This window comes from Equus quagga, chromosome 1 (assembly GCF_021613505.1).
Source record: "Equus quagga isolate Etosha38 chromosome 1, UCLA_HA_Equagga_1.0, whole genome shotgun sequence".
NCBI classification, from domain to species: domain Eukaryota; kingdom Metazoa; phylum Chordata; class Mammalia; order Perissodactyla; family Equidae; genus Equus; species Equus quagga.
Genome location: NC_060267.1, coordinates 117,702,431 through 117,717,417, shown reverse-complemented (window position 1 = coordinate 117,717,417; position 14,987 = coordinate 117,702,431). Strand labels below are relative to the sequence as shown.

Genomic DNA, 14,987 nt, shown 5'->3' with positions numbered 1-14,987 from the left:
AAAAGAATCATCCGGACAAATGAAACACATACTCCTTCGGTATGATTCTAAGGACCAGTGAAGTTCAAGTTTAAAAGGAGTAATGACAGATTTCGCTATCTCGGTGCAACATGCAACCCGCCTTCTCTGTAAGCAGGAAATGCAAAGGAAGTGCTCATTGCAACCTTGTAAACCAAAGGCAGAAAGCTCTGCCAAAGCAAACATCATTACTGCAAGGGTTCTGCTGCTCAAAGACCCTCCAAGTTTCGTTTGTTCCACTACGGATGGGTGTCACTAAGGATGTGCCAGGGGGAGTCAAGAATTCTACAGGAAGAGAAAACAACCCAAATCTCCAAAAAGCAAAAGGTTTATTCCGTGATGACTTTCCATTCTAGATTCAAGCAAACAGGCCAACTTCTTGTTGGGACAGCACCATAGAAGCCCCAAATTAAAAACAGCAAAATAAGAAAGGCTTTTTTCTTTCCTTTGTTCATAGCGCTTTAAAATAAGTTAAAATTATTGTGCAGTTGGCTAAAATGGTCAATTCCATGTGATGTATATTTTAACACAATAAAAAAAATTATTGTGCAGTGCCATGGAGGTGGGAGGAAAAGAGCCCTGCATCTGAGACAGGCTGTATGTTAGGAAATTCTGCCTCCTCGTGCCTGGCATGCTGCACTCCCAGAATCAAACACAGTTAATCAATTTAAGGAAGAATCCTTCTCAAGGTAGAAAATCATACTGTTTCTTCAAAAACCCCTACTCTAACCTAGTCCTTCCTTTCCCCAAACACTATCACTTAAAACAGCTCACAAAAATGTCATGGGCTCAAAACATGTATATGAAGGAAACGATGAATCTGTATGAATGGAAGATCTAAATGTCTCCCACCTATAATAATAAAGTATTATATTATAAATAAATCATATTATAAATAATAAAGGGCAAAAATATCACACATTTCCAATTCCAGATTGGACCTAGTAAAGTTTCAATATTAAGAGTCAACTTTATTGACTTCCTCTAGTTTAAAATTAGAAACATTTTTCTCACTGTCTTAACCACCCACGCTTACTGCCCCCACCACAAAAAGTTTGATGGTTTAGACACAGGTTGAAAAAATCTGTCCAACTAAACAAAGACCGTCTTTCTTCCCAAATAAAAAGGAATGTAAGAATTTGCCAACTGTTCCCCCATGACACAATCCTATAGCAAAGACTCCTTGCCTCCAAAATGATTGATGTGATGTCGTCCCTTTCTTTCATCACTCCCTACCTTGTCTAGTCGCTGGTGAAAACCAGGAAGCCACAGACACACACGTCTGTCTTTTGCTTGTGCAGGCCTCAATTCTCCAATGCCAGCTTGCTGCCAATGTCCTTGCAGCCAGTGGTAAACAGGCCACAGGGTTCAAGTTAACTGCGGAGCGTTACCACACTGAACATCTGGTCATGAATGAACGGATTGCCCACTAACTCTCAGCATTGGGCAGCTGATGAAAAATTCAACATTTTCCTTGTTGGCACAGTTGTTTTGGAGAATTCTCTAGAGCTTCCTGAATTATATTAAGAAAATTTCACTGCAGCAATCTATATCTGTGAGAACAGCTGGTGTTGAAAGGGATCTGCTGCTCTCTCTCCGTGCTGGGGGACCTCATGTTGGATCAGGACACTTACTACGTTTGTCCTTGAAAACTTAGCCTTCGCTCTGAGGTGCTGGGTAAAGCGAATGGCAGGCAAGGCAGCGCCCGGTTGCTGGATTCCACAGAAACGAAGCTCTTAATTCAGGGTGAAAAATCTATTACCCAGCTAAGAGGACATTAAGATCGAAACGATACATCAGAAAGACCTTCTCTCAGAATTTCTCTTAGATAATATATCCAAATGGTCATCAGAACTAGTGTTGGGCTCTGAAGTCAGACTGTTCCTACCACCCTTGTGCATTTTCTGAAGAATTTCAGTATAAAATGATAGTCCTTTACAAAACCCAATGAGATGCAACGTGTCCAAATATTAGTTTTTCACCACATGCCTGATTTTAAACGTGGCAAAGTCTTTTATTAAACCTAAGGGTGACACAATTAGAGCAAATCAAATGTAATATGTTATATTATGCTCAGCACTGGAAGAAGTCACAGTGACAGAAGTGTCCGTTGATGCTTAAGAAAAGAAATCCTCTAAAAATATAACAGTAGCGTTTAAAGAAATTAACTTGTTAATGGATATATGTGATATATTATTATTCTTTTTTGTTGAAAAAAAAAGGAAGTGGTAAACTTAAGTCAAGCTAAATTTAGGCTATTATCTATGCAGCATAAATTTCACTTCTGTGTATAAATGCTAACTTGCATATTTCTCCATGGTAACTAAACTATGATTAAAACAACAGTGAAACCAGCCTTTAAAGCCACCTGTTTAACTAGGAACAACCTAATTTACAAAAATACTTAAACTTTGGAAATTTCACGGGCATCTATATCACGCTTTTCCCAGTAGAAAGCTCAGTTTTCCATGAGCACATAATTGCGATGTACTTGGCCTAGGTCGTAATCATTCTTCTTTTAACTAGTGTAATTTTTTCGTGTATTGTTCACTCTAACATAAGTGGTATTTAAGATTATAAAGAATAAGACTCTAATAACTCTTTCCAAAAAGGAAGTTATTTTACCGCTAAGAAGGGATTAATTTACCTAGAAAGTATCTTCACATTTTACAAAAAGAACTAATGAAAGAAGTGAGAAAATTCCAAACTGAAATGACTATCTGAGATGGCAAGCCACATTCAAACTAATTTTTTTTATTGAGATAGCCTTGTAATTCACTAATGAAGAAATGGGCTATTTTATTGGTGAAATTAAAGAAATAATTATAATATGTCCAAGAATAGTAAAAATGTAGGTATAAGCAATATTTTCTTATTTAATTATAAAACATAAAAGTAGATTTGAATGTGAATCATTATGAAACCTTAGAATTAGGTTTAGAATTTAAATACTGAAAACCCCTTGAAGTTGAAACATAATCATAATAGGTCAGGTTTGGTGTGAAAATCATGACTCATATTCATGACACATATTCAGAAATGCCTCATACTAAAACTTTATTATAATCAAAAATTGATCCTCAGTTTTTTTGTCTCCTGGTCTTTACATGATGTAATGTCTAAGGCACATTTCACACTGTTAAGTAATGATGACTGTAGAAGACTCATGATAAAAAAAAACTCATAAAATGTCACAATTTATAATTTTATGTATACTTGCCTCTCTAATACCACGTACATTTGCACAGTGGATGCTAATTAGATAACAATGGTATTACTATAATGTCTATAAAACCTGTCTTTAAAACCAAATTCTGTTAAAAATCATCTTTTCAAGCTGACATAGCTCATTTCTAGGGTCATATTTAAAATAATTAGCGCCATTGCTAGTAAATGTTCTAATAAAACTCGAAAATGATTTCTAAGCAGAATGCAAAATTCTCTAAAACCTAACAATAAAGTCTTCCAGTAATCTGAGATAATCTTTCCAAGGGGTGTCTATGAAATCAAAGAAATGTAAGATTTTGAAATTCAGATTCCCTGGGGCCAGTAACATGGCTCCTGAAAACCAATCTTGGAGAACCGGACCGATGGAATCTGTTATCCTATCTGATTCTTTGACACATACAGATGTCCTGCTGGGCAGAGCCAGAGATTCTGAGATGCGGATGGAGACAAAAACGAACTCCTACGTCAAAAACGTCAATTGTGTAGACCAAATTTCCACAAGAATTACCAGCTCCCAAAGAACAGTGTGTAAATTGCTCACATCCTAAGAAGCCCAAATCCGAGGCAATCAGCAGTTATTTCTGAGGTACAGGACTTCTGTCTTATAAGAACTATTGTGAGTCCTCTTTAAAGATAAGGCTTTAAAACCAACAGTTAACCCTTCTTTTTAAGCTTTCCCATATTTCAAAGTCAGTCCAGCTAAAAGACAAGAAATCCAGGAGACTTTAAAAACGAAGTTCAAACAGTTACCTATGACTGTGAACCAGGACTTGGAAACCATTTAAGGAATAAGTTAACTATATCCATCATGCATTATTTGCTAGCTTTCTCTATAAGTAATATAATGTCTCTTTAATGGATAGAAACAATGTATTCTTCATAATTAAGAAAATTAGATATTTTAGTAGGTAAGGTGATCAACTAAAGGATTCTCAAGAATAATAGCTACATAATATTTGCATATGATTTTGCCTTTATCAAGTAGTTGCCACAAGCCCTAAGTCGCTTCATCATTATACCAACCTTGCGTTAAAGGCATTAGCAGTCTTATGGATGAAATAAGTCATCAGACAAACGAACAGCTTGTCCCAGTAGAGTTGAGACTTGTCTTGGGACTCTAATTCCAGTGCTCCTTTCAGTATTACGCCTCTTAATTAGAGAACTGAAGTGGATGAATCCAGGTAAAATCACCCATTTCCCCCTTGTTAATACCAGGAGATGGCTTTACTGATTGAATTATTCAGCTTATGACTTAACAGATTCCCAGTTCCCTTCTAGCTCAGAAACAATAGCTAGAGCAATGGCACTGAGGGATCACATGACTCTGGCTTATGAAGTCTAAGGATCAGGCCCCAGCTAATTCTCCTGCTCAATTCATCTCCCCTCTTCATCTCGCGCACCTCATTCCAGACACACTGGTCTTCTTTCTGTGCCTCAAACCCACGAAGTTCACAGCACCTCAGGGTCTGAGCACTGGTTGTTCCTAACTCTAGAGTGTTTATCCTCCAACTTTCTCCCGGCTGCCTCCCTCTTGCCATTCAGACCTCAGCTCAAACGTCACCTCCTCTGAGAGGCCTTCCCTGGCTCCCTTGTCTGAAGCAGCCCAGAGGCACTCTTCTTCATCACCCTGTCGTACGTCTCTGCACAGCACTTTTCTCTGTCTGATTACAGTTCTTCGTTGTCTGATATCCGTCCCCGACTAGAATAAGAAAGGTTCTTGGTGGCACTGTGAACAGCTACATTCCAGGACCTACAACACTGCCTGGGACACAGAAAGTCTTTAACAGATATTCGTTAGATAATGAATGGATCATGTCCCACACCCTATCAGTCCCCCAATAATGTGTCCTCCCTCCCCAAGGACACAAGTCCCTTTGATCCGGTCAATGTTTGGCACATTCCCTGTATGAATGGGGGAGGGGCTTCGGCTGCTTCAAAAGGTGTTTTAAATGCTCTGCAGAAGAGTTTGGTTCCTCTAACAATAGACTGAGTAAGAGACATCTTCGAACCACTGGGAAACAGAAATGGGTTACGAAATGCTGGGTTTAGTTATACCAGTCCTTTCCGTGTTATGAATTATTCCACATGAAGGAGGCAGCAGAGAGGAGAGGGAGTCGCCAGGCCTTTGAGTCAAGCCTTCACTTGAACTCTGGTACCAGGCTGCACAGAACCTTGAGCGCTGGCACATGACAGCATCAAAGCATGGTGAGAATCCTGCAACTTCAATGGAGCAAGAACCACAAAGAGCAGGAAGCTCAGTAACTGTCAGGTGTAAGCAAGTGTGATGCCCAATGGCTGCAACAATACGTAGCAGTGACTGAGTGCTCACCCTGAGCCACGTACCTGGGAAGTGTGTTCTACACACTTAACCCTCACCTCAAGACAAGAAGGTAGGCACACTATTATCATCGCCTTTTTGTAGATGAGGAAACCGGGCCTGGTGAGTGCAAGTAACTTGCCCATTACAGAGTCAGGATTTGAACCTAGAAGTCTGAGTCAAAACCAAAGCTCTTAGCCCATAAGCTTGTGTCCCATGAGGACAGGCTTCCTACAAGCACTCAATAAACCTCTCAGGAGCCTTGGTCAGGTAAGATCAGGCCAGAGGCAAGCCAGCTTCAAGGAACACAAATTCTGGCAGGGTAAGGAAAGTCAGGAACTGAAAAGTCACGTGTGATTACAATGACAGAAAGAACACATACTTACGGGCAGGACCAACCACATAATTTGTGGGGCCAGTGCAAAAGGAAAATTTGCGAGCCCTTGTTCAAAATCATTAAGAATTTCAAGATGGCGACAGCAGAGCATTAAACCAAGCGCAGGGCCCTTCTGAGCATGGAGCTCTGGGCCACTGCGCAGGCCTCACGCCCATGAAGGCAGCCCTGGTTCTAGGTGTTTTATTTCTTTGAAACGTTACTCCCTGCATTTCAGTTTTATTCATCTCTTTATAAGGTTCAATATATGAGTCATAAAGAACATATATATTTTAAATGGAAGAGACAGAGTCAAGGGGTGGAGAAAGCATGGTATTTTTCTGACTTTAGTCTTTCAATTGTCTACGGGTCGGGTATGAGCCCTCAAGTGGCAGTCCCTGGAATTGCATGATGAGTGCCTGGGAGGCAAAAATTAATTTGGAAGGGATGGGATCTAACTGGATTCTGAAGCTCCAAACTTTAAATTAAGGGGATGGCAGAGAGTCATCTAAACTGCTCCATTAATTATATGGGGAAGTATTTATAGTTTGGGAAAGTTTGATCTGGATGGATTAGCTAGTGTTCTCCAAGTGATATCCTGAATGTAGGCTGCTGTCCATGCAGTTCTTTCGATTCACTCTCCAAATACTTCCCGAAAGCACACTGTGTGTCAGGTAACGTGATAGGCCTAGTCACACAATCCCTGCCTTTGTGGAACTGACAGATGGGTCACAGGGGAATAAACAGTAAGCAAGTAACATTACAAATACACAGGTAATCACAAAGTCTGGTAAACCTACGAGAGCCATCAAGTCTGCAGTACCATGAGAGCAAACAAGAGGAGGACCTTGTATTTTCCACTGAAAGAATAAGGCAGGTCACAGTATTATGAACAACCCCCCCCCTCACCCCAAAGTTCTTGCTGGCTTCACAGAGTTAATCCACAAAACTCTAGGCCTTCAACTTATAATATTTAAAGTAATTTTTCTATCCACCCTGGAAAAGACAGGGAAGTTCTCATGTCCACTATAGTTCCAGGTTCCATACTACGCAGACCTAATCCTACAGTGTAACTCTCCTCCATAGAAAATTGTGCAGAGAAGTGAAGGAAGAATGGAGAGAGAAAGGAGAGAGAGGAAGAGGAAGAGAAAGGGAGGGAAGGAAGTACAGAAGGAAAGGAGAAACAGATTACTACCTTCTGACCGGAAAAATGGCTTTACAATACAATCATTTTCTTCTTTTTTGTTTCTTTCCTCCTTCAAAAGCTTGAAAACACTCTTCAAACCATTCATAGCTTCTACCACTCCAGGGTCTTAACATTATTTTAACAGAGCTTTGTGTGTGCAAATAACACTAAAACCAGAAATTGTGCCTCTTCCTTAGAAGCATCTATCTAATCTGATTGTATATATGTCAAGTCTGTGTGTGCAATATGTATGTCAACAGTGCTTAAGCAATATCTTGTCTTCACTTGCTTCTGATTTCTTTGAATTCTCATATTAACCTCTCTCTCTCCCCTTTTTAACAGTGCTGGGATTTTCCCTCTTTGATACTTGACAGAAACGTAAGATATTTCAGTTCTTGCTATGAGGCACTAAGCAAATTGAAAATATCGCCAGCACTTTAGTCTCATTAGTTTCCTTTAAACACCTACTTTGCTGGTATAAGCTAATGTGAACCTTTCTCACCCTGTTTAAATTCCAACATAAAATTTGTACACAACAATAAAACATGTGGCTCATTTGTCATGCTTCCATGAGCAACTATGTCACTCACACCAAGAACCACGCACTGGGTGTGCAGAGCGATTTCGTTCCTATTTCACATCGCTCAATTGAGCCTTCTGTAGAAAAGCTTTTAACAACCACATCTGGCCTTTAATAAATCACTGCACTTTGTCTTCCTGCCAAAACTCCTCCTTTATCTAACTTACATCTTCATGATGAGATCGGAAATCACGCATTATGGTGGTGACAAACAATTGTAATTATGTCATTAGTAGCCATTTAGTCTACAAAGGTGCTCAAAAAGGAAATATAATGCACAATAAGAAATATAGGATAATACATTGATCACAGTTCTAATCCGCTTTTACTTCATGAGTGTAAAAAGCTGGCATAATTCTTGGGCACAGCAGGCAGTAATGGCACACCGCTTTATGAACTATGCAGCTATTTTATTCCCCTATCTACTTAAAAATAAAAAAGCATTTAATAGCTTGATTTAGACCTAAAAGTTATTTGTGATGCCTCGCTGATTATAATATTTATTTTTCAACTTTTCGTAAAAGTGACATTTTGTGTTAGGAAAGAAATTTGAGTTATCTTGGGTTAGAAAATTTCACAACCATATATTGTGCATGTGTACGCCCATATGTATACATTTTAGTACATATGTGTGGGTATATACACGCGTGTGTGTGTGCATATGTAGACATACATATTCCTACAGGGGTAAGACAACTTCACAACGTGATACATTCTCTAGGACTCCAAGCAGTGAAGAAAAAAACTACAAAACAGAGATTCAAGAAAAGGTGTCATTTATCTCGCTTCCCATCACCTCCCATCGTGCAATTTAGTAATAAGAAATTCCAGCAGGTTTCAAAATAAGTAACTATTTGGGTATTCCTAAAGTTCTAAAACCCTGTGCATTTCTCCAAAGTCAATAAAAATCAAATGCCTGATTCTGCGTAGACTGCAGCTCTAACATCCAGGTAGATTGAAACTCTGGTGACAACTGGGGGCAAGAAAGGGGCAGGGGATAAAACCTTCCGTATCCTACAGCCTCCGGAGATGGACCATGAGGAAATGTCTTCTCTCACCACATCTCCACCTTTGAAGTGCATACGCCTAAGACATGTAAGTAAAATGAATCAGAAAGCAACGTGGTCAAACTTTAGCGAGAGCAAAATCACTTTCTATATAACTTCAATCAGCCACTTTGACCTCCACACTTCTCACAAACCTCCATTTTACTGTGAAATCTCTACATGAGATGCACTTGGAATAAGTCGCTTAAAAATGTCCCTGTTTGTTAATTCAACAAATGTCCAGTAAATGCCTACTATGTTCTATATCAATCTGTTAATCCAAAGGTAATTAAGATGTAGACACAGCGACAAAAAGTTAAAACTTTCTGGTGCCAAATCTAATTACTCTAACGTTAACAATTATAACATTATTTCCAGAAATGGAATTTTTCTTTTTTATGTAAGCTTTCAGTTTTCACCTTGCACTTGGCAGTGTATGTATTCCTGGGAGGGTCTGAAGTTGAATTCATTTTTTTAAAAAACTTTTTTTGGCAAGCAAGCAATATATTCTGCTTATGTCTCCAATATTGGGGTAAACCCTGTTGATATCATCAGTGGGCTGATTCAACCCAGGACTCGCACAAATGCAATGAAATCATTTATTTCAAAATTTCAATAAACAATCTAAAAACCAGATACTTAACTGGATTGGGTGTTTATAAAGCACGGATTTCTTCAGTTTCATTAATTTATATATAATTATTGCTTCATGTTTTGACTTTTATTTGACTATAAAACCTCAGATTTTCAAAAGATGCTTGAAAAGTAACAAAAGCTGAATTCTTTTTCCAGAAGTTTTAAGAAAAGAACAAACTCCCACATTCATGAGACACCTTGTGTAAGATGCAGACACCCCCATTTTTCAATACACTGGGGGAGGAATTAGAAAGTGACCATTACAGACAAAAACAGAAAATAAAATTACAATAATAAACAGAAGCTTTAAGAGAACACACAGAGGGAGGGAAGTCTAAATTCAGTGAAAACAGAAGGTCCTTCAGCCAAATTTACCTACATGTTATCAACTTGATTTTCTCTTAATCGGTCTAAGGTCTAAGGATGTCTGTTAGTGTTGGAGTCCTTCCTACCCCCACCCAAAAAACTCTGACATTTAGAATTTTATTTTTTCTAAGAAAAGCTTATCTGGAACTCACATGCTTCTCTAGTTACATATGAAAGAAATTGTACTCACATCAACATTATCTTTATTTATCAACTCCGCTGCACGTTGCCCCGTGGGTGCTAGCGGTTCAAAAGTTCAAAAAGGTTTTTGAAAATAAACCCAGATAGAAAACAGGCACCAATTCCTATTTGCAACTTACATTCTCATGCCTTCTAGCATTCTCTAGCTGATGGATCAAGAGGAATGATGAAAGATAGAGAGGGAGGCAGCTGCCAGGGGAGGGGATCAGTTGGTGTGGATAGCATTTCTCATACTGACTGAAAAATTCATCTTGTCCCCACAAGCTGTCAGGCCTAAGCACGGGACAGATCTACATATCACACCTCAGGATGAGAGGGAGCAGTGAAAGCCTCATTCACTCCGAAATTTTTCCTCCCTCTCATTCTTATATTTTTCTTTTTTTTAATCCTATTTTTGTGTGCCGTTGCTTCAAACAGTCCTCTCTGGGGTTCTGTTAGCCTCTTGAAAGTGATGGCGAAGAAAGCTCAAAAACAGGCCTGCATGCAAGACAACTCTTGCTGGGCATCCCTAACTATCTTCGCTCTCTTGCTGGATTAACTGGTTGACACCTTCCTTCTCTAAGCTACTTTACTACCTGTAACAGAAGAGGAAGATCTTGCTATTCAATCCATGTAGTGGGCATCTCTCTTCAAATGGATGAAATGAATGGGCACAATGCAACTTGAATTGTCTGTTATAAGATACTAGGGGCCTAGGCAGGCCATTACCTCCTCTTGGGGGCACCAATACAGTCCAGTTGAAAGACGCAGTTCTTCTGCAGACGGTTATGCTCCTCCACTTCCTCACCAGACTAGAGATTCCTCGAGGGAAGAAATGACACATTAACGTCTTTCTCAACTCACTGTGGTGGCAGGCTCTGAACTGGGGAGCAGTACACCTCAGTAAATGCAATTAATTGTCCTAGTAATTCTACTTCTGGGTATTTACTCTAAAGAAACTCTTGGGCATGCCAAAGATGTTTATTGCAGTAAAAATAAGATTGTAAATGTCCTTCAACACCGGAATGAAGACGCACAATTCATCGTCAAGTGACAAAATGCCAGGTAGACCTTTAGCAGGGTGAGCTAGACATATACATACGAACACTGTATCTTTCTCAAAATCAGGGTTGAATAAAAAAGCCTGAAGTAGTTAGGATACAATATAGTTTGATGCTAAACTTATAAACTAAATAAGAACTCTCAAAAACAGCTAGCTGTGTAAGTAAATGTATCCAATGGAATGGAATGAGGTACCCCAAATTCTTGATGGAACTGGCTTCTGAGGAGAGGAAGAGGAAAGCTTAAAGTGGATCTTGGTTATAGCCGAAATGTGCTCTTCCTTCTAAATACATCTGCAAGCAAATAGGACAAAACATTAACAACCGTCATTCAATGCAGAGGGAATACAAGTGACGGCTAATCTTTCTACTTTCCTCTAACTTTTACATGTCTTGGGCTCTTTTTCCAGCCCCCCCCCCACCCCCGTCAATTTAATTCTGCAGATGGTTTGAAAATCACTTAGTCAATTACGCTGTCTTTTTATATACACTTGGTCAAGCATACAGTTCATTAGACAAGAGATTTTATAAGCAGTCAGATTCATTTCTCAAAAGAGAAAGTTTAGTTTAGGTTTCTGTGTGTGTGGAAATATCATAACCCAAATTATCTGGAAATTGGGAATAATAAATAATAATAAATTTGGACTCTTCGAAATCACAAAAGGCAAGCATGTCCACACATGACCTATGCATGTCTCCCAGCCTGATGAAATGACCACAAGCTACTCTTCTCAGTTCCAGCTGGGGCAAGGACTACCAGCCCCTGACAGAACAAAGGCTCACCTGGACCTCCAACCTGGAGACAGAGCTTTAAAAAAAATACGTGGCTCACCACAGAAAGCCTTTAGGTGGATGGTTGCAAAATGGGGAATAAAGTAAGGGTGATACAAAAACGAGGGCACATTTCAAGATTTGGACTGGGAGTAGAGAAGAACACCTATGTCCCACCTTTACAAGAGTTTCCTTTCTAAAGGACCCAAGGAATGACAGAATTCCCAAGACGACAAAACTGCCCATCCAAATGGATGCTATGTGAAGAAGAAAGAATTTAAGATGATCAAATTCAATTTTATTATTTGCTTTCAATAATATCAACACCATGATGACAAAAAATGTTATATTTTCTAAAACAAATGAGACTCAGGGCAATAGCCTCAGATAATTAACGACCTTAAAGGAAGGGATGGGTGAGGTACCCCAATGTGTTGAGTGATTTCTTCTGGAAACAGAACTTGGTTGTTACTTCTGATACTGTTAACTTGTTTCCCCAGAATCACAGGGTCAAAGCACAGGGTTTCTTAGTGACACTTGACCAGGTTTCTAAAAATGTTGTACAAAGCATTAAGCACAGAAAAGAAACATAATTGTTGACTTTAAATACGCAGGCAAAAGTCACGGTAAATAACAATAATTTGCTTGGAATATTGTTCCATACAGCATTTCACAGAAATCCAGCATACAATTTGCGAGAAAGTGCAGGCAAATTAATTGTATACTTTCACCTTTTCTTCTCAACTTATGTATGAGAAGAATAACATTTCACCCCACACAGAGAAGCCCCAATAGGCCACATATGGTTTTGAAAAGAACCTAATCAATACTATCAACTGAACCTGAGATTAGATTAAACGGCAGACAGAGGCAAACAGCCTATAACTCTTAAGAATCATCATTCCCGTGGCTTTCAACCTCCTTTTCCTTGACGGCAGGCAACAGGGCAATATGGTTTATCGTGCAGAGATGGAATCTGGTACAAAATGCCACCCCCAGCCTAAGGACTGACACTGGTAATAGTTTGTGAAATGCCACCAAAGGTGCCTCAGGAGCATGCAGCTGCCAGCTCCCACATTCCTACACATCTGCCTGGCAAGTCTTACACGGCAGTCTGCCCAGGCGCAAGCAGGCAAACTCCAAGTTAGAGTGAGACCCAAGTTCAAGTTCAGGATCCTGGATTTATTACCTGTGTGACTGTGGAAGAGCTGTTTAACTTTTCTGATCCTCCCTGTCGTCCATGGAATGGGGGTAATACAGAAGCTACCTCAGAAGACACTGGTGAATACAAGGGATCTAGCTCTGGGCGCCCAAATCATCACCATAAGAATAGTCAAGGCGTAGCTACGATTTATGGAACAACTACCATGCGAGAGACACACGTCCTTTCACATTTCAGGATCATACAACCCTAGGTAGAAGTTCACAGTATCCCCATGTTCCAGATAGGGAAACTAAAACCAACACAACTGAAGCTTGCTCACACAGCCAGCTGGCCCGGGGCGAATGTTGAATAGGAAGCGAGGCTTGTCTGATGCCAAAGCTTATACCCTAAACCAGTGTTCCACCCACCTGGTTGCACATCTGAGTCACTCAGAAATCTTGCAAAATTCCAAAGTCCAGGGCACCCTCCAGACCAATTAAACTGGAATTTCTGGGGTCCAGGACCCAGGCATCAGCCTGTTTAGAGCTCTCCAGGTGACTCTAATGTGCAGCCATGTTTGAGAACAACTGCTCCCAGCACCATACACCAGGCATGCGGCCCTTCTCTGATGCATGAGGTCCGTCTTGTTGCTGTAGTAAATTACCACAAATTTAGCGGCTTAAAATATACACATTTATTGTCTTACAGTTCTGGAGGTCAGAAGTCCAAAATGGGTCTCGCTGTCCTAAAATCAAGGTATTGGCAGGGCTATGTTCCTTCTGGAGGCTCTAGAGGAGAAAGAATCTATTTCCTAGCTTGCCTTTTCCAGCTTCTAGAGGCTGCCCACATTCATTGGCACTTGGCCCCTTCCTCCATTTTCAAAGCCAGCAACATTGGGCAGACTCCTTTTCTCACTGTGTCACCTCTTTAGTCTCCCTCATCCACCTTGAAGGACCCTGTGGTTATATTGGGTCCACTGGGATAATCCAGGATATTCTCCTCACATTCAAGGTCAGCTGATTAGCAACCTTAATTTCATCTGCAAATTTAATTCTCCTTTGCCATGTAACGTATTATATTCCTAGGTTCTAGGGGTCAAGATGTAGGCATCTTCAGTTGGCATTATTCTGCCTGACATACCTGGCAATCTGCCTCCAGGCCAGGATCATGGGCAAAGTGCCACATTCTGAAGGTGACCTGAAAGAGGGTCCTGAGGCTCCTGCTTGCTAAAATATTCTTATGGGGAGTGTTATATTTGACTCTGCATCTTGGGTACCAAGTATAGTGGCTGGAGCACAAAAGATGCTCCATAGATGTTTGCAGAAGGAAGGAAAGAAAGGATCTTGCATTTCTCCCGCCACAATGTTTTATATCAGATACGCTATCATGTTCAAGAAGGAAAGAGATCACTGGTGGTGTTTCTAATTGAATACTCACATGAGAAATTCCTGCTTGATTTTAAATTTAGCAGCTCCACTCTGCCCTCACATTAGAAACTACATGCCACCCATTCCCCTCAGCACACAGAAGCCTGTATCTAATTTTACAAGAGCTTGGAAATAATATGCCCTCTAACTTGAATCTTCTTTGCCAGTGGCCACCACAAAAACAAATTGCTTTCAGTAGGGTATTTTTCACTGGGTTTGTGTTTTGGGTTGTTTTTCAGGGTGGGGTGGGGGAGGAATAAGGGACACTTATTTTTTTTAAAAAATCATGCTTCTAATCCTTAAAAAGACTAAAATAGTTTCATCCTTTCATAACCTGTCATCACGCATGTTTCTCTAAAATTAAACACATATGGCTCAAGCCAGAGTTACATTATGCACCATATTATGTAATTATCTTTTCAATTTATTACTCCTCAAAATAGAAAAAGATTAGCCCGTGTTTCTTAAGTCTAAGTAAACATATGGCCTGAAGATTGTAAATGACATCCTATCTTTAAAAGAAGTTCCAAGACTAAACAACACACAATATACTCCGTCCGCAAAGGCCATATGTGACATCAGGGTTGTGAGATACAGAAGAACTATATGTGTGTGTGTGTGTGTGTGTGTGTGTGTGTGTGTGTGTGTGTGTGT

At 39.9% G+C, this 14,987-nt stretch overlaps 1 protein-coding gene across 9 annotated transcripts in view; it reads right to left on the bottom strand.

Moving 5' to 3' along the window:
* Positions 1-14,987, bottom strand: part of FOXP1 (forkhead box P1) — a 574,868-nt gene that overhangs the window by 400,654 nt on the left and 159,227 nt on the right. The window contains exon 4 of one of the 9 annotated variants that reach the window (XM_046667607.1): positions 10,660-10,742. The exons of the other annotated variants lie outside the window; for them this stretch is intronic. The gene's annotated coding sequence lies outside the window, so the exon portion shown is untranslated. The remainder of the gene's footprint in view (positions 1-10,659; positions 10,743-14,987) is intronic. 9 annotated transcript variants of the gene reach the window in all.